This window comes from Trachemys scripta, chromosome 13 (assembly GCF_013100865.1).
Source record: "Trachemys scripta elegans isolate TJP31775 chromosome 13, CAS_Tse_1.0, whole genome shotgun sequence".
NCBI lineage: Eukaryota > Metazoa > Chordata > Testudines > Emydidae > Trachemys > Trachemys scripta.
Window position 1 is genome coordinate 39,551,542 of NC_048310.1, and position 22,378 is coordinate 39,573,919.

The following is a 22,378-nucleotide window of genomic DNA, read 5'->3' on the forward strand; positions in this document are numbered from 1 at the left end:
GTTAATAGTGGTTGAGCCAGTGAGGGGGTTAAGACAGTGCCAGATTAAGGCCTGTGTGGAGAGGCCCAGCTCCTGGAGTCCTGTGATTACACCAGAATTTAAACATTCAGAAAAAAAACAAAATGAATTTCTAGCCTTTGTGGTTGGGAAAAAAAGCTTGAAAACATTGCCCAAGTGTAACCAATGCAGTGATGTCCGCCTGAGTCTGCAGAGAGCCTGCAACAATTGCTTGGAGAGGGGAAACTGCCCCTTGTTTCTCAATAGGGGGCTAACTCCAAGACCTTCTGCTCCAGGGCAACCCACCAAACCCGGCCTGTCAGAGGACTGGGTGTAACAGGAGGAGTAGAGTGCAGCTGGCCTGGACCATGTATCTAAGTGGTTTCACCTGGCTGCTGAAGCATGTCCTGAATTTCCCCACAGCCTACCCTGCTGCTCTTGGTGGAGACAACGGGGCTCCATACTGCTTCTCTTGCCTCTCTGGGAGTGGAGGCCCCCTGCCACTTCCACTCCCAGCCGGGGCTGGGCCTGGGCACAGGGTTCTGGGGATAGAGCCATGAGGGGCCTGGTGCCATAGTGTGCCTGTGGTCCCAGATTGCCGTATCCAGCCCCAGTCCATCTAACAGGAGGAGCTCTGTGTGTCTATGGAGTTCCCTTGCCACACTCCCCTGACCCCTGAGCACAGGCAGGAAGGAGACTTTCCAGCTACTCTCCCCTAAACTCAGCTCCGGAGTCAGTAACTCAGCCAGGACAGGGAGCGGGCGCAGGAGACAGCAGCACAGATTCAGGCAGTGTCTCTTCTCTGGATTTCCCTCAGGCACTGTTCACTCCTGCAAGGGCAGAGACTGGCGTAACTGGGGCTCAAACCTTCCAGACTAGGCCCAGAACTCGGGCAAAGGGCCTGGGCTGGCTCACAGGATCAGGAGAGAACTGGATACGGGCCCATGGCACAGCATTTTAGATCCAGATCTGAAGTGTGAGGCTGGTGCAGCCCGGCTCTTGCCTCATTATTGGAAGACAGGCAGAATTCTGCTGGGTTGGGCCGAAACCAGCCCAATAGACACAGCCTCTGCTAATTGAAAGCATCTCATCAGTGCAGCTCCAGGCAACACTTTGTTCCCACACATGCCTCTGTCTAACCCTCACCCTGCCTCAGCCCATCCCCTCCTGCCCATCACACCCTCACTGACACGTCAAGCCCTGCCACACCCGTCCCCCTGCCCAGCGCACAGCGTGAGGGGTGTCATCTAACCGCAGGGTTAGAAGAGATCGCAAGGGTCCTCTAGTCCAGGGGTTCTCAATGCGTGGGGAGGGACCCAAAACTGCGTCACCGGAATGTTTCAGAGGGTCGCGTGGCAGCTCCTGTCCCAGGGGGCTGGCTGGGCTCCCTTCCCTGCTGCAGTCACTGCAACTTAATCAGGCTTGGCCCAGCCGTCATGAGCCAGGTCACAACTCCACTCACACACATGTGGTCCAGTCAGGGGGGCGGGGCCAAACTGGAGTGGTGTGAGTGCCGGCAGAACCCAACCCCCCGGGAGGCGGGATCCGACCGAAACCACCCCAAGGCCTCCACCCCCAGACTATTTACTGGGTCATGACAGGCTGTAAACATTTACAAATGGGTCCTGAGCCCACAAAGGTTGAGACCCCTGGGCTAATCTAACCCCCTGCCAAGATGCAGGATTTGTTGGGGGTCTAAACCACCCAAGACAGATGGCAATCCAGTCCCTTTCTGAAAATTGCCAGGGGAGGAGCTCCCACAACCTCCCTAGGCATCTGTCCATCTCATTGTCCTTCTGCTCTTACAGATACAAAGTTTTTCCTGAGATTTAATCTAAATCTGCTACGCTGTAGATTGAATCCATTCCGCCTTGCCCTGCTCTCTGGGGCAAGCGGGAACAATGTTTCTCCATCTTTCTTATGGCAGCTTTTCAAGTATTTGAAGACTGCTATCATGTCCCCCCTCAATCTCCCCTTTTCCAAACTAAACCTACCCTGTTCCTTCAGCCTTTGCTCACATGACTTGCATTCCAGCCCTTTGAGCATCTTTGTCGCTCACCTCTGGATCCTTTCTATGCATTGGTGACCAAAACTGGACACAGTACTCCAGCTGAGGCCTAACCAGCACCAAGTAGATGGTACTATCACTCCCATGCTATGCCTCTGTTAATGCAACCAAAATTGCATTTGCTTTTTTTGCCACAGCATCACATTGCTGACTAAGGTGACCAGATAGCAAATGTGAAAAATCGGGACAGGAGGTGGGGGGTAATAGGCGCCTATATAAGAAAAAGCCCTGAATATCGGGACTGTCCCTATAAAATCGGGACATGTGGTCACCCTATTGCTGACTCACGTTGAGGTTGGGATCCACACAACTCCCAGATCCTTCTCAGCAGTGCTGCTGCCAAGCCAGCTATGCCTATTTCACAAAACCCGGTCGCCTTACTTAGCTGCAAACCCACATGAAGGGAAGCATGGCACCTGGTGAAATGTAGCACAGAGTCTTCTCCAGCTCTGCTTAGGCCCCTGTCTTTCTGCCCCCATCTGTGGCATGTCTGTCCTTCACTAGGCCAGGAAGCAGGACTCCTGCACTAGCTTCCAAATAGGAGTATGTAGTGCCCTAGCTGCCTTATAGGGCTGCAAGCCCCAGATCACTGACTTGGAATGATCAGGGCCTTCGATCCCACCCTGTCTATTTGGGGTCCAGGTGAGTGGCACAGGTGCCATCTCCATTTAACATTTACAGGAAGAATAGGAATAATATGCCGGGCAGCTTGGAGTCTGTCTGATTTCTCAAGCAAGAGGGAGGAGATGGTAGCTGGTAACTCGTGAATAACCCTTCCTGATCCCGGGGGAAGATAGCAATCCAGAGGACTAAAGCTCAGTGACCTTGTGACTTGGAGGAAAACAAATAAAAGTCATTTGCCCATATGAGACACTCTGTACTCTGCTCAAAGGAGCACCCTGGAACTCCCTATTCTCCACTGTGATATGAATAGGATGTGTTTGTACAAAGGATGCCTTGTGAGGTCTCATTTTTAAGTCTTGATTTGTTGAACAATCATATCCTGTTGGATTATGTCTGCTATCAATGTGCTGTGAGGTTGGGAACACCCAGAGCCGGCCTTTCAGTTACAACAAAGGAGTAGCCATCAATAGCCATTAATGGCTCATCAACGCACAATCCACTAGCCCAGAGGCTTCTCAGAGCAGGCACGTGCACAATGGAGACTGCCTGGCCCCCACCTCACAGCAAGGAAATTTCTGGCAGCTGGAAGAAGGTATAAAAAGAGACAGTGACATAATCGCTTGGCCTCTTCCTTGCCCCACCCAACTCAACCCCTGGAAGAAGGTCTGGAGGACAAAGACTTTGGACTGGGGGAGTTTGGTCCCAGGTGGGGGGTTCCCAGCCTGTGTATTAAGGAACTGTCACCTGCTTGTGCCCTCTGGCAGGGTGAGAAAAGCTGTTTCATTCAATTCCTGCCTAGACTAAACATTTAGAATGCGTGTTACCTTTCCATTTTCTTAAGGTAACTATCTCTGACTTTATGCCTACCACTAACAATCACTTAAAATCTCTTTCTCTGTCATTAACAAACTTATTTTAATATTGTCCTTACCAGCGAGTCAGTCTAAAGTGCTTGGGGAATCTGCTCATGTTGCAAAGGCTGGCGCCGGCCCACTTTCCTTTGGTGAAGTGGCCAGACTCCTGGTACAGTTCTGGGGTGCAAGACTGGGGAGTTGGGGGGGACTGGCTGGAGCCTCCCCATTGATGGGTCATGAGTGGCTGGGAGATCATTCATGCAACTCAGTTGGGTGTGTCCCTGCCAGTGGATGGCTGTGTGGGTGCAGGGCCTGTCAGTATCACAGTGTGAGAGACAGCCCAGGGTGGTGGCTTTGGAGGACTCAGCGAGTCCACAGTCCAGGATGCACTTCGGGGACCCCGCCACACCATGGCAACAACCTGGCAAGATCTCATACAGAGATTCACTCGGTGCCATCCAGCATAACAAGACCTAGCCTGTCAGCTTCCCAAGTTAGCCTGTCTGGGCCAGCTACAGCAGCAAGGTGACTCAACGCCTTTCCAGAAGCTCAGACCTATAGCCCTAAGCAGGCCTGTGGGCTGTTGTAACATGCAGCAGTGGGCTAGTCTATCTTCCTAGGGTCCTTATATGGCCCCCAATACCGTAGTATCTGAGCACCTCACGATCTATTACCATATTTATCCACATAACACCCTGGGAAGCAGGGAAATGCTATTATCCCATTTTACAAATGGAGCTAAGTGACTTGCACAAGGTCACATGGGAAGTTTGTTGCTACAGCACTAGGTCTCCTATGTACTACGCTACTGCTCTAACCGCTGAACTATCCGTCCCTTGTATTGAGCATAACTGGTGGCTGGCTGGCGTAGAGAGGCACATGCTAGGGCTGGTGTGTGATGTGATTAGTGTCAAGTTATGATGGAATCAGTGGATTTGGAACTTCCTCACCATGTTTGAAGACTCCCCTCTCTCTCCTGGTCTCCAAGAGCTCAGAACGCAAGCCCAGGGCTGTCTTACATTGGGTCGATCTGGGGCCTATGTAGCTTTGTTCCAACCCTGGCTCTGTAGTAATAGTCTGGCAGCATTTCCATTATAAACTCTCATTTCAGGGGTGTCCAGCTCGGCCCCAACTGCTCGGTCTGGGCTGTGACTTGCTGCACAAAGTGTCGGCCCACCAGCCTACTTCTCTCTTCTTACCAATCTGAGACGATGTCTCCACTCCCGCAGGAAGTCGACCTACGTCACGCCACTCCAGACACAGGAATAACACAGCTGGAGTCGACGTAGCTTAGGTCGACTTACTGCGGTGTCTACACTGCGCTGGGTCGACGGGAGATGCTCTCCCATCGACTTACCTTGCTCCTCTCGTTTCGGGGGGGAGTACCAGGGTCGACTGGAGAGCGCTCTGTGGACTGCGGTTCATTTGGTGGGTCTTCACTAGACCCACTAAATCAACTCCCAGTGTCAATCGCCAGAGTGTCGATCCGGCTGTAGTGTAGACATAGCCTAAGAGCGTTAACCACAGCCCTTTTTGAAATTGCAGGCAAGAGGGGGAAAGAAAGATGGGTCCGATTCTGATCCTTCTTAGAAGTCAGGCTACAAAAATGGCTTTGTTATTTTTGTTAAAAAGAAGAAATGTGGTAAGTGAGTCTCCCACAACTTGATCAGATCATTGCTTATATTTTGAGATTAGACATCAGTTAATGCACGAATAGTAAAACAAAATCAGCCACTGAATATGCAGCAACTTGTCTTAAAAACTCTTTCATATGCCTTCTGGTTGTGCATAATGACACCTTACATTGATATTGCTCCTTCCTAATGCCTTGAAAGATTGCAGAACCAGAGGAATTATTTTGATCACCACTAAAATGCGGCCACTTCAGGTGTGGAATGTGGCAGTCTGTAGCCATTTTACAATCCATTAAATACAAACCCAAGATAGGTTTCAGAGTAGCAGCTGTGTTAGTCTTTTTTTTTTCTCTTACTTAATTGGCCTCTCAGAGTTGGTAAGACAACTCCCACCTGTTCATGCTCTCGGTATGTGTGTATATATATCTCCTCAATATATGGTCCACTCTATATGCATCCAAAGAAGTGGGCTGTAGTCCACGAAAGCTTATGCTCTAATAAATTTGTTAGTCTCTAAGGTGCCACAAGTACTCCTGTTCTTTAAACCCAAGATACTAAAACAAGAAACCCTCCAGCAATAAGCCCCTCTACAATGGAAACTGGCCAGGCAGAAGGAAACGTAACCAAAATCTCCACAACCCTGACTCCCAAGAAGAGGCCATACCACAACATCGGCCAAACATCGTTCAGAGAGATGGAGTTTGCAGCATGCCCCAAAGGTCAAGCTGGGACTACTTCAGACATGGAAGGAGGGAGGGAATTCCTAAGTCAATAGGTGCTCATGGAAAATGCACTGTCAGAAGTGCCCTCTTTTCAACCAGCTTGGTCATGTCCAACGTTCACAACTGCTGCAGCAGCATGGCAAAGTGCTAGAGGCCTCTCTCAACTAATAATAATCCCTAGCTCTTATCTAGCACTTTCCGGCTGTAGCTCCCAAAGAACTCTACAAATCATTATCCCACAGGCGATGGGGAAACTGAAGCACAGAGAGGGGAAATGACTTGCCTAAGGTCACCCAGCCGGCCAGTGACAGAGTTGGATAGAACTGAGGTCTTCTGAGTCCCAGTTCAGTGCTCCTCCATTAGATCACCCTGCCTTTGAGATCCCAGACTTCGTAGGTCAACACCAATATCTTGCACTCCACTCAGAAACCAACAAGCAGCCACTGCTGATCATGGATGTTTGGATCTTGTTCACATGCTCAGGGTCTAACTGATCGCCATATGTAGGGTCAGGAAGGAGTTTTCCCCGGGTCAGATTGGCGGTAACCATGGGAGTTTTCACCTTCCTCTGCAGTGTGTGGGTGCAGATCACTTGCCAGGATTATCTGGGTGTATCTCATTTAAACAGTTCTCTGCCTGAGGCACAACATAGTCTCCTGGGGGCCGTAATACCTTGGTCTCATTTCTTTTGTTGGGTCAGTGTGCCGGTGCCCTGTGCTATACAGGGGTCAGACTGGAGGGTCTGGTGCTCCCTTCTGGGCTGGAACTCTATGACTCTATAATGGCAAGTCCTGCACCTAGCACGCTGACAGCTGCGTTCTGCGTCAGCTTCCACGTGGCGTTAAGGTGGCCATGTAGAGCACCCACCCTAGAGGCTATAAAGATGTGGATCAGTTTAGGAAGGCAGGATGTAAGTCCCCAAACTGGAATTTGTCCAGCACACTGAGACCATCATCCCTGCCATGATGCTGGGTCCTTGTCTCTCATCCGAGTGCTGAATACTGACTCGGTGTTACCAGGCCACAGGCTGGAATGGCCCCATACATCCGCCTGGGTAAATGGCCCTAAACACCATTTGGAATCTTTGCAACTGATGGAGAGAACATCTCTGGATGTAAAAAGCTGCCTTCATCCACATTTATCCAACCTCCCGAAATGGCTCAGGAATCTTCCTCATGAAAGAACAGGAGGACCTGTGGCACCTTAGAGACTAACAAATTTATTAGAGCATAAGCTTTCGTGGACTACAGCCCACTTCTGAAAGAGTCACAACAAAATTAAATACAGCCTCTCACCTGGGATATCGACTAGCATGTATCCCAATGCTCTACATTACAATCATTCTTCGTTAGGAATGGAAGGGTGGGGAGGGAGATAAGGTAGGATGCCAGGGTTGAAGCCTAGAGTTACAGGAAGCTTTACTATGGTTTCAAACTAGAAACTCGGCTCAGGTTTGCCAAAAGATTCTTAAAACTGGGCCAAGATTCCAACAACCCTGGGCTGGTGTTAAGTTTTTGGGTAGCAACCATGCCCAATCCTCTGGATCCACTTGTTTTTAATCCCAACCCAGGCAAAACCTCGCTCTTTATTCCCCCCAAGAGGTACCGATGAGAGCCAATGCCTGGAAGTTGAAGCTAGACAAATTCAGACTGGAACAAAGGTGTACGATTTACCAGTGAAGTAACTAATCATTGGAGCAATGTACTGAGGGCTGTGGGGTCCTGTGTGACCTTGGGGAAGACCCTTAGCCTCTCTGTGCAATGGGGATAATAATGCTTCCCTGCCTGACACAGGTGTTGTGAAGATAAATACATTAAAGATTGCATTGGACAGCTCAAGGCATGTCACAAAGTGTTATACAGGAAATAGGCATTTATTATTTATTGGGATTACGGTGGCTTCTCCATCAGAGGCAATTTTTAAAATCAAGACCAGATGTTTTTCTAAAAGATCTGCTCCAGTTCAAACAGGTGTTAGTTCAGGGAACGTCTAAGTGTTCTGCAGGGAGGTCCCCATGCTCCCTTCTGTCCTTGGACTCTCTGAGTCGTGCCAGGTGCTGTAAGCACATGCAGTGAGAGACAGTCCCTGGCCCACAGCCTAAACAGACAAGGGTGGAGGGGAACTGAGGCCTGGAGAGGAGAAGGGTTTTGCCCAAGGTCACACGGCAGGTCAGGGATCATGCCAAGAAACCAGGCAGGGTTGCCAATTCCACATAGCAGGAAGTCACCGGACAAACCTTGAAAAATCGCTAGATGTTGCTGTTTAAGCACTCGAAAGGAGTCAAAAATGTCACTAAACAAAATGTCGAGAGAATTCACCATCTATCTCTCTATCTGTATGTGCGCCCAGGCGAGTATAGGCACAAAATCATTGACAAGCTGCTCAGTAATGTTAATAAAATCCATTCCATGCCATTCTTACTACCTTCTGTTGCATACCAAGTCAATCTCATTATGTCTCAACTAAGCACATCCTTGGAAGGAATCGCTTTCGTGGGCTGAGATCACTGTAATCTGCAGGCGAGGAAAAGAAGTTTGTGGAGGCTAATTAACTAGTTTGCTAAAGCCAGGCGCACTTTGGTGAGAGCAGCACATTAGCCAGGGGGTGTTTATAGCCACGTGTTCTTTCTCGCTGCTCCGTAGTAGGTAGCGCACCCTGTGATGCAGGGGAAGACGGCTAATGAAGTGGGCAGAGTGGGGGAGGCAGGTTAGCCAGTGGGGAGAGCCGCACGGAGGAAGGGGGGGGTGGGAGACAGGGCCATGTGCCCCAATAGGGTGGGGGGCACCGTGACTCCAGGGATGAAGCCCTTACTACAGGATCAAAGGTGGAGATTTCGGCTCCCCTTTACTCCTTCCCCTGGCTGGCCTGCGGTTAGCTGCCCAGCTGGGGGAGGGGTTGGGAAGGGGTCTGGCTAGCGGATTGTTGTTTTTAAATCTACTTCCTTGGTTCCCTGCAGCACCGAGCGCCCTGGCTCTCCCTTTCACTAACCTGTCGGCTCAACTCCAGGCTGGCAAGAAAGGTGAGGCTCAGCTGCAATTAACCGACCCCAGCGGACCTGTGAGCGCCCTTCCCACTGAGCCGAGGGCACCCTTCTGATGACAGTGGACTGTTGTAGTTGCTTCTGCTTGTAAGTAACAGTGGCAGTTACAGAAAGCAGTGTGCAAAGAGCTGTAATAGTTCAGTAGTAATAATTTTTGCAGTCTGTGGGAAACAGAGATGTCAAAACACAAAGCAGCATCCACTCAGCGACTCCGAGGGAGTGGCAGTCTCAGGAGCAATTTAAGGGCTGGCTACAACCTGTGCAAGGGAACTCAAGCAAGGATGCAGGAAACAAAAATCTCTTTGCTCACTGGTGAAAGCGGTACTTCCACTGCCTCACCCTAACCCTAACGGGGACCGTCTGTTTAGTCTCCTGAATGTTGTTGAGTCCAAACTGCACAGCCGCCTGGGCATGAACCCAGGAAACACAATCCTGACCGTAAGAACTGGACTGAAACGGTTTGGAGAATCATGCTGCCCTTACAACTTTCCTGACGCTGTTATAAGACGAATAGGAACAACTTCAGCCTACTCTTTTAAAGCAAAACAGTCATCCCGCAGGAGTCAGGAACCTGAGCCGTGTACCAGTAATCAAGAGCCATCTCCAGCCAAAGAAGGGGAAGGGGACTGGGATGAGAATACTTTGCAGGTTTAGGTATGTCCAGTGCTTACTTTGTGATGAAAGAGGTGTCAGGGCTCAGCTGCCCTCAGTCCCAGCAAGCCCAGACACAGATTTAAGCACTGCCCAGAGGTGCTGGGCACATAGGTAGGAAGAACCCTCTGCTTTGGGGCTACTGAATATTCCCTCTTTAATCATGTAAAAAGAACAGGAGTACTTGTGGCACCTTAGAGACTAACAAATTTATTATTAAATTTGTTAGTCTCTAAGGTGCCACAAGTACTCCTGTTCTTTTTGCGGATACAGACTAACACGGCTGCTACTCTGAAACCTGTCTTTAATCATGTGTGTTTTGTTTAGAAAGCAACACTACCTTATTGCAACGGTGGGGGTTTTTTTGGTTTGGTTTTGATGTGTTTTTAATTACAACGATTTGGTTCAGTGGAGGAGGATTTACAAACCTCAGCTGTACGGACTTTGCTCTTTGTCTAATTGAGAGTCCAATTTCCACCCATTTAAGGGGACCTGCCTGGAATGGCAGAACCTCCCCTGGCCCTGATTAAATGTTCTCCCACTCTCTGAGCCCATTCAGCAGAGGGCTTAAGGTTTGTATGTGAGCCAGTGGCCCTCTGCTCATTGGGAAGGGCACTCACAGGTCTGCTGGGATTGGTTAATTGCAGCTGAGCCTCACCTTTCTTGCCAGCCTGGAGTTGAGCCGACAGGTTAGTGAAAGGGAGAGCCAGGGTGCTCGGTGCTGCAGGGAACCAAGAAGGTAGATTTAAAAACAAAAATCCGCTAGCCAGACCCCTTCCCAATCCCCCCCCCCCCCCCCCCGCAACTAGGCAGCTAACCGCAGGCCAGCCAGAGGAAGGAGTAAAGGGGAGCCGAAATCAAACTAGCTCCACCTTTGATCCTGTAGTAAGGGCTTCATCCCTGGCGTCACGGTGCCCCCCACCCTATTGGGGCACATGGCCCTGTCTCATCCCACCCCCCCTTCCTCCGTGCGGCTCTCCCTACTGGCTAACCTGCCTCCCCCACCCTGCCCACTTCATTAGCCATCTTTCCCTGCATCACAGGGTGCGCTACCTACTACGGAGCAGCGTGAAAGAACACGTGGCTATAAACACCCCCTGGCTAATGTGCTGCTCTCACCAAAGTGCTCCTGGCTTTAGCAAACTATTTAATTAGCCTCCACAAACTTCTTTTCCTCGCCTGCAGATTACAGTGATCTCAGCCCACGAAGCCCCGGAATGCGATTCCTTCCAAGGACGTAGTAAAGAGTTTAACAAACAGAGAGGAGAATGACCTTGTGCCAGGCCTTCAGCCCCCCCCAAGGCTCAATGGTCCTTGTCCCTGCCTTGCATCAGGGAGGATGGCGAGGGTGTTATATCCCCCGCCTTGGGGTCAGTATGGGAACCCAGACTCCTCCCTCTACTCTGGGTTCTAGGCCACTCACCCTGTACTAAACAGCTAAAGGCTGCTTCCTCAGACTCACTGCTGCTTCCCTGGGCTACTTCCTCCCTTCCTCTGCCTCCCAGCCCTATTCAGAGGGTGATGCCTTCCTGTGGTTTGTCACTGGAGGGTCCAGCTCCTTAAGCTAATTCCTGACATTTTGCAGCTTATGCAGAATTCTAGCTAGGCTCCCTGGCATCTCCTTATGCTTGGTCTGCAGGCTCTCAGCCCAGCTGCTGCTGGTCGGCCAGTTAACCACAGCTAAAGAGGGAGTCACTCTGCCCCTTAGTGGCTGGTGCAGGATGGGATTTATACACCCCAGCACAGGATCTCAAACTTTTTGATAGGCCCTGTCTGCATTACAGAAATTTTAGTACAAAGTCGGCTTAACCTGGTAACTTACGAAAGTAAACCGCCCTGGTTAGTTACACCAGGGGAGATTTCTCTAATACGGGCAGGGGCATAATGTGGCCATGTCTTAATAGAGCCACAGGTTGTGCCAGCAAGGCCGTGAGGTCCGCCTGGCTGGAGGGCTGAGCTGTGAGATGGGACAGACCAGTGGAGGCTGAGGGCTGTGGACAGGGGATGCTAGAGCTGAGGAGGCGGATGCAGCATGGCTGGCCAGGAGGGTGTGCACTGGCTAGTGAGTGACCCCTCCACGCATACTCCTCACCCCTACTTTAGACTATAAGTCTCCAGGGCTGGCACTTTCCTGACTGTGTGTTCGGTGCTGTAACTGCAATGAATGTGGCTGCTGGGGGGTCGGGGCAGTTTACTGTAATGTCCCAGGGCAGATCAGATACATGATCTATCGTTGCCAGATGAAATGGTCTAATGGAAACGCACAGACCCTCACTAGCTGCTCTTCTCTCTTGCACCAGTTCTTGTTCACTGGGAAGTCACTTCTTGGGGCCTATTTCTTCTCTGCTTCTTGTGTGAGGAATTGCTCCCAGTTTCATGGCGCTGAGGCTTAGCTACAGAACACTGAACTTGGAAATGCCTGACAAAGCCCTGGCAAGCGGGTCACTGGGAGAAACTGCAGCTGATGTGGGGGGAATCTGGGAGAGCCACTGCTGCTAGCCCAGGTACCGCCATTGCTAGGGCCCCAGAAATGAAGCTCTTATGGAGAGCTCCTTCCATGTGCCTCCCTCTCCCTGACAGGGTTACCCGGGCAGGGCCTCTTGGGGACAGTATTGCTGTGAGTCGCCATTAAAGCATCTGCCCTCCCATGATGGGATAAGCTCTTAGTCAAGTTAAAAATCACCTGGAAGGAGATGGGAATTCTGCCTGTGCGAGGACTGGGAGGATACCAGGAACTTGCCCATTTGTTATATCTATCAGTGGTAGTTACATGGACACTGTAACAGGGTGACTGGCCCTTTAAGGGGAAACAGCTGCAGTGCCCACCTGTGATACTTAATTCTCACCCCAAGTGCAGAAAATGAGCAATCAGATGACAGGCAGGCCACATGCCTAAATCAGAGCCTCTGGGGTGGAGAGCAAACAGACGCCTGTGGACAGCCAGAGAGAGTCCATGTTCTTGGAGTTGCTGTCTGCTAGAGAGGAGTACCAAAACCCTGCAGCAGCAAGTCTCGGAGCCTGGGGCAACGGACTTCGGCTTGTGCTGCAGCAGGGCTAAAAGGAGCTCGGGTTGGAGCCTTCATTCTCGGAGGTTGCTGTCTGCAGCGCCTCCTGCTGGTCTCCGTCCGCACCTAGACCTGCCTCTTCACTAGCTCGTCCTCCTTTGTGGCAGAACGTAGGGTGTGACGGCAGAGACAAAAGATGCCCTTGGAAGGCAGGGGAGGGGGAGATCAGACAGTGACCGGCTGCAGCCACGGCTGCTGTTAACTACACGCTCTCGTTGTTTTAATGCAAAGAATGCCACGCTCCCTGTATGATGTTCTCTTGCTGGGTATGATGGAGCTGCAGCTCCCCCCTAGGCAAGTCAGCACAGCTGCCCACCCAGTGCATGCTGCCCAGCCCTGGGGCTGCAGGTGAGACTTCCAGGTGTGCTTGTCCCCCTCGGAATTATAGCCCAAGCTCACGGAGTGAGCGGTGGAAGGAGCCAAATGTAGCGACTCATTCAGTCTAGTCCCATTCCCTAGGGCAGGGATGGGCCACTTTAAGGTAGCAGAGGGCTACAAAAATCCACTAACACCCTCTGGTGGGCTGGGATGGTTGGGTCTTGCCTCCAGGTGGTGTGATGTGGGGGGTGTCGGGTCTTGCCCCTGGGGAGTGGATTTGGCGACCAAGCCTCCCCTGTGCAAACCCTGCAGCAGCAGCTCCTGCCCCACAGGACTGGGCCCAGCCTCCTGCGCCGGCCCATTGGCTCCCGCCAGTGTCACATGACACACGTGTCCACCTTTGGGCGGGGCTCATGCCTCGCCCTGGCGCTGCCAGATCACCTGCCCCAAGCTGGACTGTGGCGGGCCAAATAAAATGACCTGGCAGGCTGGATGCAGCCCCAACAGCCACAGCCAAGCTGGGCCCCACTGTGCTAGGGCCTGTACAAATCTACCATAGATTACAGCCCAGGCCCTACAAGGCTTCCATTGCTTGGTCACTATCTCCTTCCCCACATGGCAGCTCCTGGCTGAACACCTGGCATTGTTTGATCGGCAGGAAGGGGTTTGTGGGACTTAACTACTGCAAAGACTACGGTCAAGGAGTGAGAAGGGATGTGACTGAGGGATTCAGTTACAAACGGCACAGTGAAAAGTGACCAGTCAGCAGCTGGAAACGCTTCTCCCTATAGGGTGGCATTCACGGCTATGGAAGACCATTGTGTCAGACGCTATGGCTGGAACTTACCAAGATGATTTTCTAAAGAACATCTGCAGCTATTGCAAGCAAAAAAAAGAGAAATCAGTCTCATGGTTCAGGGGCTGGGCTGGGCATACACTGATTGCTGCTATGGTCAGAAGGGGTTATGTACTCATCCCTCAGTCTCCCACAAACTGTACAGGCATTCCTGTGCATCATTAGGCGTTCTTATCTTCCTCTGAGTTCTCTGGCATTGACTGCTTTTGGAAAAAGGTTATTGATGGGCCAATGTGCTTTGTGACATGCTACAGTAACAGAGACTCACTTGTTAAAATTCCCAAGGAGATAAATAGCTCCTCGTGATAACTGCTGAATTTCCTTAGTTATAGAAAAACAGCCCATATGTTCTTTAGCTAACAGCACAACTTGGTGTTTATGCTGCGCCAATTTTCTGTAAATATAGACATTCAGTATCTATCACTAGAACTCTTTGTTTATTTACTTTTTACCAAAAAAAAAAAGAAAAGAAAAAAAGACTGTTTTTACATAATGCATAATTAGCCTGTGGAACTCATTGCTACAAGATATCACTGAGCCAAGAGCTTACCAGGATTCAGAAAGGACATTTATATGGCTAGTGAGAACATCCACACTTAGATTAACTAGGAATATACATGCACCAACTCCAGAATAGGGAACGGCTAGAAGCCTGCGTTGCTTCCGGGGCTAAAGCAACATCTCATGGAGGAGTTAATCAGAAACTTCCCTTGAGGGTTGGTCATTAACAAATGTCCACTGGTGGGTCCTGCTATGGCCTCTATTATCTGAGCACCTCACAATGTTAACCAGAGTTGTCCTGGCAGCTCCCCTGGGAGGTAGGAAAGTGCTATTACCCTCATCTGACAGATGGGGAAGTGAGGCACAGAGACAGACTAAGGCCCTTCTTCAGGGTCGCACAGGGACCCATAGGAGAGCAAGGAATCGGACCTGGGTGTATCTTAGTCGCAGGGATCATTGCTGATGTGCATGGGGGAGGCTGGCACTGCCACGGCCCCTGCAGTAACTAGCTCGTGGGGCTAGAAGACGTCAGTCTCCATGACTGTCATGCTGGCACCTTTCATCCACGCATGCATCCACGCAGCGTTCCACTGGACGGCACCCACTAACTCCCTCGGTATCCTCTTGGAGCAATGGATGTTGCCCAGGATTCTCTGCTTGCTGTCTCCTTGTAGATCCCTTGTTTTGCTTCCAGGACCTGCCCCCCACTTCCTCTTTTGTTCTTCGCTGGCTCCTGTGTTCTTGTGACCTCTTCGTTTCCGTGGGCAGAGCCCCACCACACACCGATCAGAAAGGCTGGTACCCTGCACCCACACATACATCCAAGCAGCGTTCCACTAGCTCCCTTCTTCTCAGAAGAGCGGGCGCTGTCCGGGGGTCTCCGCTTGGTGCCTCGCACTGATGCTCTTCTGTTGTACCTTTGACCCATCTCTGCACTGTTCATTTGTCCCATTAGTTGACCTCAGGGTTCTTCTGGCTCTGCCCCACTCCGAAGTGGGTGGCCCTCCCGTCACTGGAAATCAAAGAGCCCAGAGCCTTTCGTTAGCACTGAAAATTCCAGTCCCTTGCTGATCTCCTTTTGGCCACTTGGCTCTGGGCCCTCAAAACACAGGGCTGCACGAGTGGTTTCCTGGAAAGGGCCACCTCTCTTTGCTGCCCTCCCAAAAGTAGTCCTCCCAGGACGGGCGCAGGCAAGCCATTGCCAGTCGAGCCTCACGCAGATTTTGTAGCAGCCTTTCGCCAGTCGCTGGGCAGCCAGGTTGGAAGGGTCAGTGCACAAAGTATGGCTGATGCTTTGGCCCTGGAAGGAGCTGCTGTCTGGCTTGCAAAACATTTAATGGCCTTCTACGCTGCTGTACACTTGCAGCTGGGGTTCCTATGGTAACAGTGCCTTCTCTCTCCCTTAATGAATCCATCCCCAATTAGTTTCCGATCGGTCTCCCTTCCTTTCTCTCTCTAACTCCAGTTCATCTCTCTGCCATCGCTTTCTAATTGCCATCTGAAAGGCTCCTGTGCTCGGCTGTTCTCGTGTGGAGCAGAGCAAGCGCGGTGAGGCTTCATCAAAGATTTAATAAAGCGACCGTGGGGCTGCGGCGCTCAGCCAGGAATCCGGGGAGCAGCGATCACTATCGCCTGCAGCGCCTGCCCCCTTCCTATCCAAGTCGGCTACACAAATAGCTGTGCCGCTGACACCCCCCCCGCGCCCCTCCCCCAGCCAGCAGTTGGGCGTGTGAGTGCAGCGGGCCCCTAGAAACAGCGAGCAGCCGGGTTGTGTCTGCGCTTTCCCAGCACGGTGACTAATGAGGCTTGTCCTGCAGCCGTGCCCGGAATGACACACACGTGCCAGGCCTGGTGTGCGTTGCACAGGGCTATGCTGGGCCTGGAAGGAACGCGGACAGATCTGAGCGTCTCTACCCATCCCTGCCTAGAAGACAGAAGAGGAAGCTGTGACCATATTTTCTCTCAGCTGCACCAAAGGGAAGCCCTGGAGAACAAAACACCCAGAGGCAAGAGCTAGGGAGACGCCTGCTTATCTCCCCCCAACCCCCCCCTTCCTGAATTGTTTGGGACTGACGAACTCCTTCGCGTATGTCTACACTGCAATTATACTCAGGCTCCGGCTCGGGTTAAGGGGCTGTTTAATTGTGATGTAGACGTTCAGGCTGGACTGCAGCCCCGGCTCGAGGACTCTGCAATGGCACCTACATGGCAATCAAACAGCCCCTGATCCCAAGCCCAAGCCCGCTGGCATGGGCCAGCCGCGGGGGTCTAGTTGCAGTGTAGACAGACCCTAACACTACTAGGGCTTGAAGGTCGTGCCGTGTATTACTGGAAAGGTCATCTTTCATGCATGCTAAAGTACCAACTTAGTACCATTTCTGCCTCTCAGAGACCCCAGGCACTCGGGTAGGCAATTGCTCACCCAGGCTGCTGGTTCCTGTATGTGGGGTTTCCATTGTCACCCACCCTTGACTGAAGGTGGGTATGTACAGTCACTAGGACAAGTAGCGCAAGCTTTTGGGGCCGAGGCACCATCACTGTGACAATGACATCTGGCTCTGTCCCTCGTTGAGTGGACACAGTGTGTGGACTTTCCCAGTGGGCCGGCAGAAGGGTGAGCTGCAATCCAGATGGAGGTGAAATCCTGATAAGATGGAGGCAATGCTAGTTGGTTGGGGGAATGCAACCGAGCTGGCACCTACCCCATGAGAAATCCAGCCTGCCCACCAGCCTGTGGCCACGAGCAGGGACTGCTTTCTGTGTCCAACTGGAATCTGTTCAGGGCACTTCACCTTTCTGGAACTGTGAGACGCCTCTTTGGTTTTGGTGTCCACCGCGTCTATGTCCACCCAACCCACTGACAGCCGCCAACCACACCTCCATGCTGAGGGGTCATATTACAAGCTTAACTGATTGTTCTCCCAAGAAGATCGGCAGCATCGCTTTGCTGCTGCAGGTCATGGTGGCAGTCTCAAAGGGCCCCAGCCTTCCACCAGGGCAGCGCTGAAGGTACATCCTGCCCCATGAAGCTGATCTGTGCACTGGGGCAGCTCATGCCCACAGAGAGCGATGAGGGAGATACAAAGATATCAGGAGTTCCAAGCAGCACCAGGGATTCTGTGAGCCCTATCTAGTTTTGCTGCTGGTGTGCTCAGACGCAGTCTCTCTCGGAGGAGGGAAATTACTGTCCATTCTAACAATTAGCCGCATGTCTACTCAGGCAGGGTATTTGGTTACAAGACTGTTGAAGGCTTCACAAATCTCCATCTTTATCTCTGAAGGTCCATGCATGCCATGTCAGCCTTCTTCTGATCTACACCTTCATTTCCCTAGCTCTCTTGGGCTCTCTTTACTGGCTGTTCTTGGGGAATCAGAGCTGCAGCCCAGTACGTTATCCAGGCTAAGGGATTCACAGAACAGCAGTTGTTTATCAGGTGAAGCCTCCTGGGAGGATTGATAACGAGACTGGTGGCGCTACTGTGAGGCCATCTCCTCAAAGAGTTGCCTTGAAAGCTGCTGAGAGAGAATGAATTGGAAACAGATCCTATTTGTCCTTGCCACTATTCAACTGGAAGTTCATGTTCCACTCATTGAGCTCCTGCGTCCATGGGCTCTGGATTCTTATCGTCCTAGGAACAGGAAAGGTCAACTTACAGCTTCATCTTCTCTACCCTCTATTGTCAGACCCCAACCCATCCAAAAATCATCAGGAACCTACTAGCTAAGTAGCCACCCAGCCTGACCCTACCTACCTTATGAAATATAAGGAGACCAGAGGCTAAAGTGATATGGCTGTAGACAATCACTACTTTATCCAGAGAGCCTACATTGGCCGTTTCCTTCAATACTGTATGCTCAGAACCTAGAAGGTCATTTCTGCCCGTGTCCAAGAGGAATACTAGCAGTTAGAACGTAAATGGTTAATACACACCCCTCAATCTCTCTCTTGCCAAGTCTGCTCAGGTAAGGCTGACAGAGAGCAGAACTGTACTGAGAAATGCCCACAGACAGTGTATTCTCCTCTGCACGTCCAAAGGAGTAACAGTTACAACTCCCATTAGCACTGTCTGCCTCTTAGCGCAGGGTTCTATAGTACCATCTATCACCACCCAGTAAAATCAGTATCAACAGCCAAAGCCCTACTGGGCTTCATGGAGTCTCCAGCACTAATGGAAGATAGATGAGTTGTCCACCCTCCTGCTCATCTCCCAAATTGCAGCATGACCCATGGAGCTGGGTACACATGACATGGTGCCAGGTGATCAGCCCCCACGAAAGGTCTGCATTACAAAGTGACCAGGTTGATAGCAAGAACATATCATTACTAAAGGTGAACAAAATGGTCCAAATATATCCTTGGTATAACTCCAGTGATGTTCTCCAGAGCATTATAGATAGAAGAAACTGAATGGCCAAGGCCTCTCTTAAATGCTCCTTTGCTGCCAAAGGCTGATCCCCAGTTTCTGAAGACCTTACAAATTCAGGCCCACCTGACAATGGCCTGTCTTAAGTGCTATGTGTGGCAAACAGATGGTCTCCTCCGCCCAACTGTGCCCAGTGTCTATGGCAACTGGAATTCTGCCTTTTATTGGCAGGATCCTTCACTGGGGTAAACAGTATGGCCATAGAGCATGAGGCTGGCGAACAATTATAAGGTTTCCATTCCACCTAAGGGAACTGGAAGGGTTTAGCAGGTAGACAACAGAATGTAAGGGGACTGTTGGCCCCTTGCTAACACTCAGTGGAGTGTTTTGGTTGCTGGCTCCCAGTACCAAAAGAAAGGGGAAGGGTCGATGGGAAATCAGGACCTGAAACTGACAGTCTCCAGGGGCGATGGGGAGAGGCCAATGCTCCAGGTCAGCCTGATTGACAGGGCGGGCAGCTAATCAGGGAGTCAGGAGGCCAGGGTGGGTCCCGTCCTCCATATGAGCTGGAACTGCCTGGGCCAGAGTGGGGCCGAGCTAAGGGGAGACCAGGCTGAGCTGGGGAGCAGAGCTGCACCGGCCAGAGAGAACCAGAGATGCAGCCCAGGGAGCAGGTCAGAGCTGGGAGCAGAGTCACAGAAGCAGCCTGGAGAGCAGACCTGTGCTGGGGGCAGAGCTGCAGCAACCAGAGCCAGAGGGGCCAGAGACGCAGCCCAGGGAGCGGGAGGCAGAGCAGCGGTCAGACAGGGTGGAGGTGGAGCTGGAGCTGGGGCTGGGGCAGTCCGGAGCCAGGTTCGGTGAGCAGCTGGGGAAAGTGAGGGGGGACCCTGGGCAGAGGGCCAAGCACAGGGAGACCCCATCAGCCAAGAGGCCTTGCAGTCGAGCCCCCCAGGAACTCTGGGGCCAGCCGTGTTGGGGTTACGAGGACTCTGCCACACAGGAGAGTGGAAGGGGAGCCCTCGAGGTCAGGCGGGCCTCTGGGTGAAGGGAGTGGGAGTGAGGACTCGGATCCTTTCGCCAGCCCATTTCACCAGGATAGTGTGTAAGCCAGAAAAGTTCCCCACAATAGCGGGATCATCCCCCCACTTACAGGAAGCTGGTGGATTTGTCATCATTATGTAAAATCTGTCTAGGTACCTCTATGGACCACAGCATCTCTGTTTCTGGATTGAGCCTCTCAACACCCCCCGCCCCATGTTCCCATTTTACAGATGGGAAACTGAGGCACAGAGCGATGCCGTGACCTCCCAAAGATCACACGGGAAATTTGTGGCACCACTAGGAAGATAACCTGAGCCCCAGGCCAGTGCTTTATCCAGGACACCATTCGTCCTCCTCTTTATCAATAAAAAATGCAGAGGAGCCCCAAGCGCCTTCCAGTTCAGTTAAAGAGCAGCAATTCGTTCAGCAAATTGAAAAGAAAAACAAGAAAACTCCAAGTCGCTGGATTCTCTTCTGCCATGGCCACGGCAGAGCTCTCAGCAAAGCAGGTGGCTCTTACCCTCCCACTCCTGCACTGTGCCCAGGGTCAGATCGCTTCAGAAGTTTCACCCATCGGGTTATTTAGTCGTTCCATGGACAGACATGGCAGTTCAGATTCTGCTCTTCATGGACCTTTTTTTTTTTTTTTTTAAACCATGGCTCCTGCTCAACTAAGTGGCACAGTCCACAATTTTGGTCTCCTTGCTAGAGTACGTATTTGGCCCCCATTACAGCATCTGAGCCCCTCCCAATCGTTAATGTATTTACCTTCACAGTCCCTCATGTGAGGTAGGGCTCTGCTATTATCTGCATTTTACAGAGAGGAAACTGAGGCCCGGAGACGCTAGATGAATTTCCGGTCACACAAGGAGTCTGTGGGAGATCAGACAATTGAACTCTGCTCTCTAGCTACGTCCATAACCCCTGGGCCATCCTCCATCTGTGCATCCCTCCGTCTGTCACCACAGAGCCGAGAGCACTGCAAGCCTGGCGAGTCGGTTTGGTTTTTGGCCACTTCGGTCAGTGACTACATTTTGCCCTGTGAGTTCTGTACGCAGCTAGTACACATTCCTGCAGGATTCAGCTGTCCCCAGTGACTGTCAGAGGTGAGAGTGGCTGACAAGTGGACTCATGCTGGCGGCAGCCGGGCAGAGAGCTTTGCGGTCTATTCGTCGGGAGTGAGAAGAACCTTGCCCTGGTATCTGTGCCAGTGAGAAGAGAGGCCGGACAGCTTGGTGGAGCTAGCTGTGACTATTTATTTCAGAGCCATCACTTTGAGTCCACCCGGTTCTGACATCAGATGAATTTGATGGTGTGAGGGTTCGAGTCCTCCTGTGGGAGCACAGCACGCCGCGAATGCACTAGCCTTTCACCGCCGATGGCCGTGCGGGGACCACGCCTAGCCCAAGTCATGGGTGCAATGAGTTCAGTGCGATCATACAGATGGGTTTTTAAGCTCTGCTTAGGGGAGGCCAAGCACTGGAAACGCAGGGGTTGGTGCCAGTCAGGCCTGAGGTACCTTGGCAGCGTTGCTGGGGGAACTTGCCCACACCAGGCCGGTCCAATCAGCCTCACACACTAACATTCCCCAAAGCCACCGGCAGCAGCCTGGAGTTGACTCCAGCAGCAGAGCGTCCGAGCCTTTTCCCTACAGTGACGTCATGCCACCACGGAAGAAGTTTCAGAATCACCCCTCCCATCAAGCCATAAAGAAGGGGAGTCTGATCATGACAACCCCCCCCCCCAGCCAAGAACCCCACCACTACCTCAGTGGCTCACGAACAGACAAGATCCTCCGTTTCCAGCGTGCTCTAGACCCAACCTCCCAGCAGCCTCAATGAGTCATAGAGCTTAAGGCCAGTAGGAACCACCATTTCATCTAGCCTGACCGTCTGTAGATCACAGACCTCCAACACCCGCACACTAAACCCAGCCCTGGAAAGGAGACCAAAGTAAACGAGATGTTTGAGCTTCAGCAGTGAGCTGCTGCCCGGAAGGGCTCTGCTGCTGTCCCACGGCCCTGGCCTGTGCTTAGGAGCCCAGACAGAGGAGAGGTAGATGGTTATTGACACTGTCCCACAGGGTCTGAGTGGGCATAGCCAGAGGGCAGCAGATTTATCCGCAGTGACGGACTCTCAGCTGGGTCCCGAGAAGCCCGGTGCTTCAGTGCGGCCGTTCTTTTCCATATCAGCTGAGGCAGCCTTCAAACCAGTGAGCACAAAATAAAAGTGAATGAATGACTAGACATGGGAGCTGCAGTGCCATTCACAAGGATAGACACAGCCTCTGTAATCAACCCTGCTGCATTGGGAGTACCGTGGTCTCTTGGTGAATGGCCTCGCCAGGCAAAGGTCCGGGGCTACAGGCTGAGCTAAATAACTGTGTTGCAATGGATTTAGTAAGTGACTGTGCACACCAAGAGGAACGGGCTGGAAGTTGGAGGAAATCCATTTCCCAGCTCGGAAATTCCCCGCATGAAAAAAATCTCTACAGCTGAGCAGCAGCCAGGGACAAAACCTGCTGAGCAGACCCTCTGGGCGCTTCACGATTACAGCAGGCTAGAACTCCGGTCACAGAAAGCACAGGCCCCTGCCATTAGAGCTCAACGAAATCTCCTCTAAGCATGAGTAATCCAGGGTTGAT

At 51.8% G+C, this 22,378-nt stretch overlaps 1 protein-coding gene across 1 annotated transcript in view; it reads right to left on the minus strand.

Annotated features, from left to right (window-relative positions):
* Window positions 1–22,378, minus strand: part of CALB2 (calbindin 2) — a 52,517-nt gene that overhangs the window by 22,091 nt on the left and 8,048 nt on the right. The window lies entirely within an intron of this gene.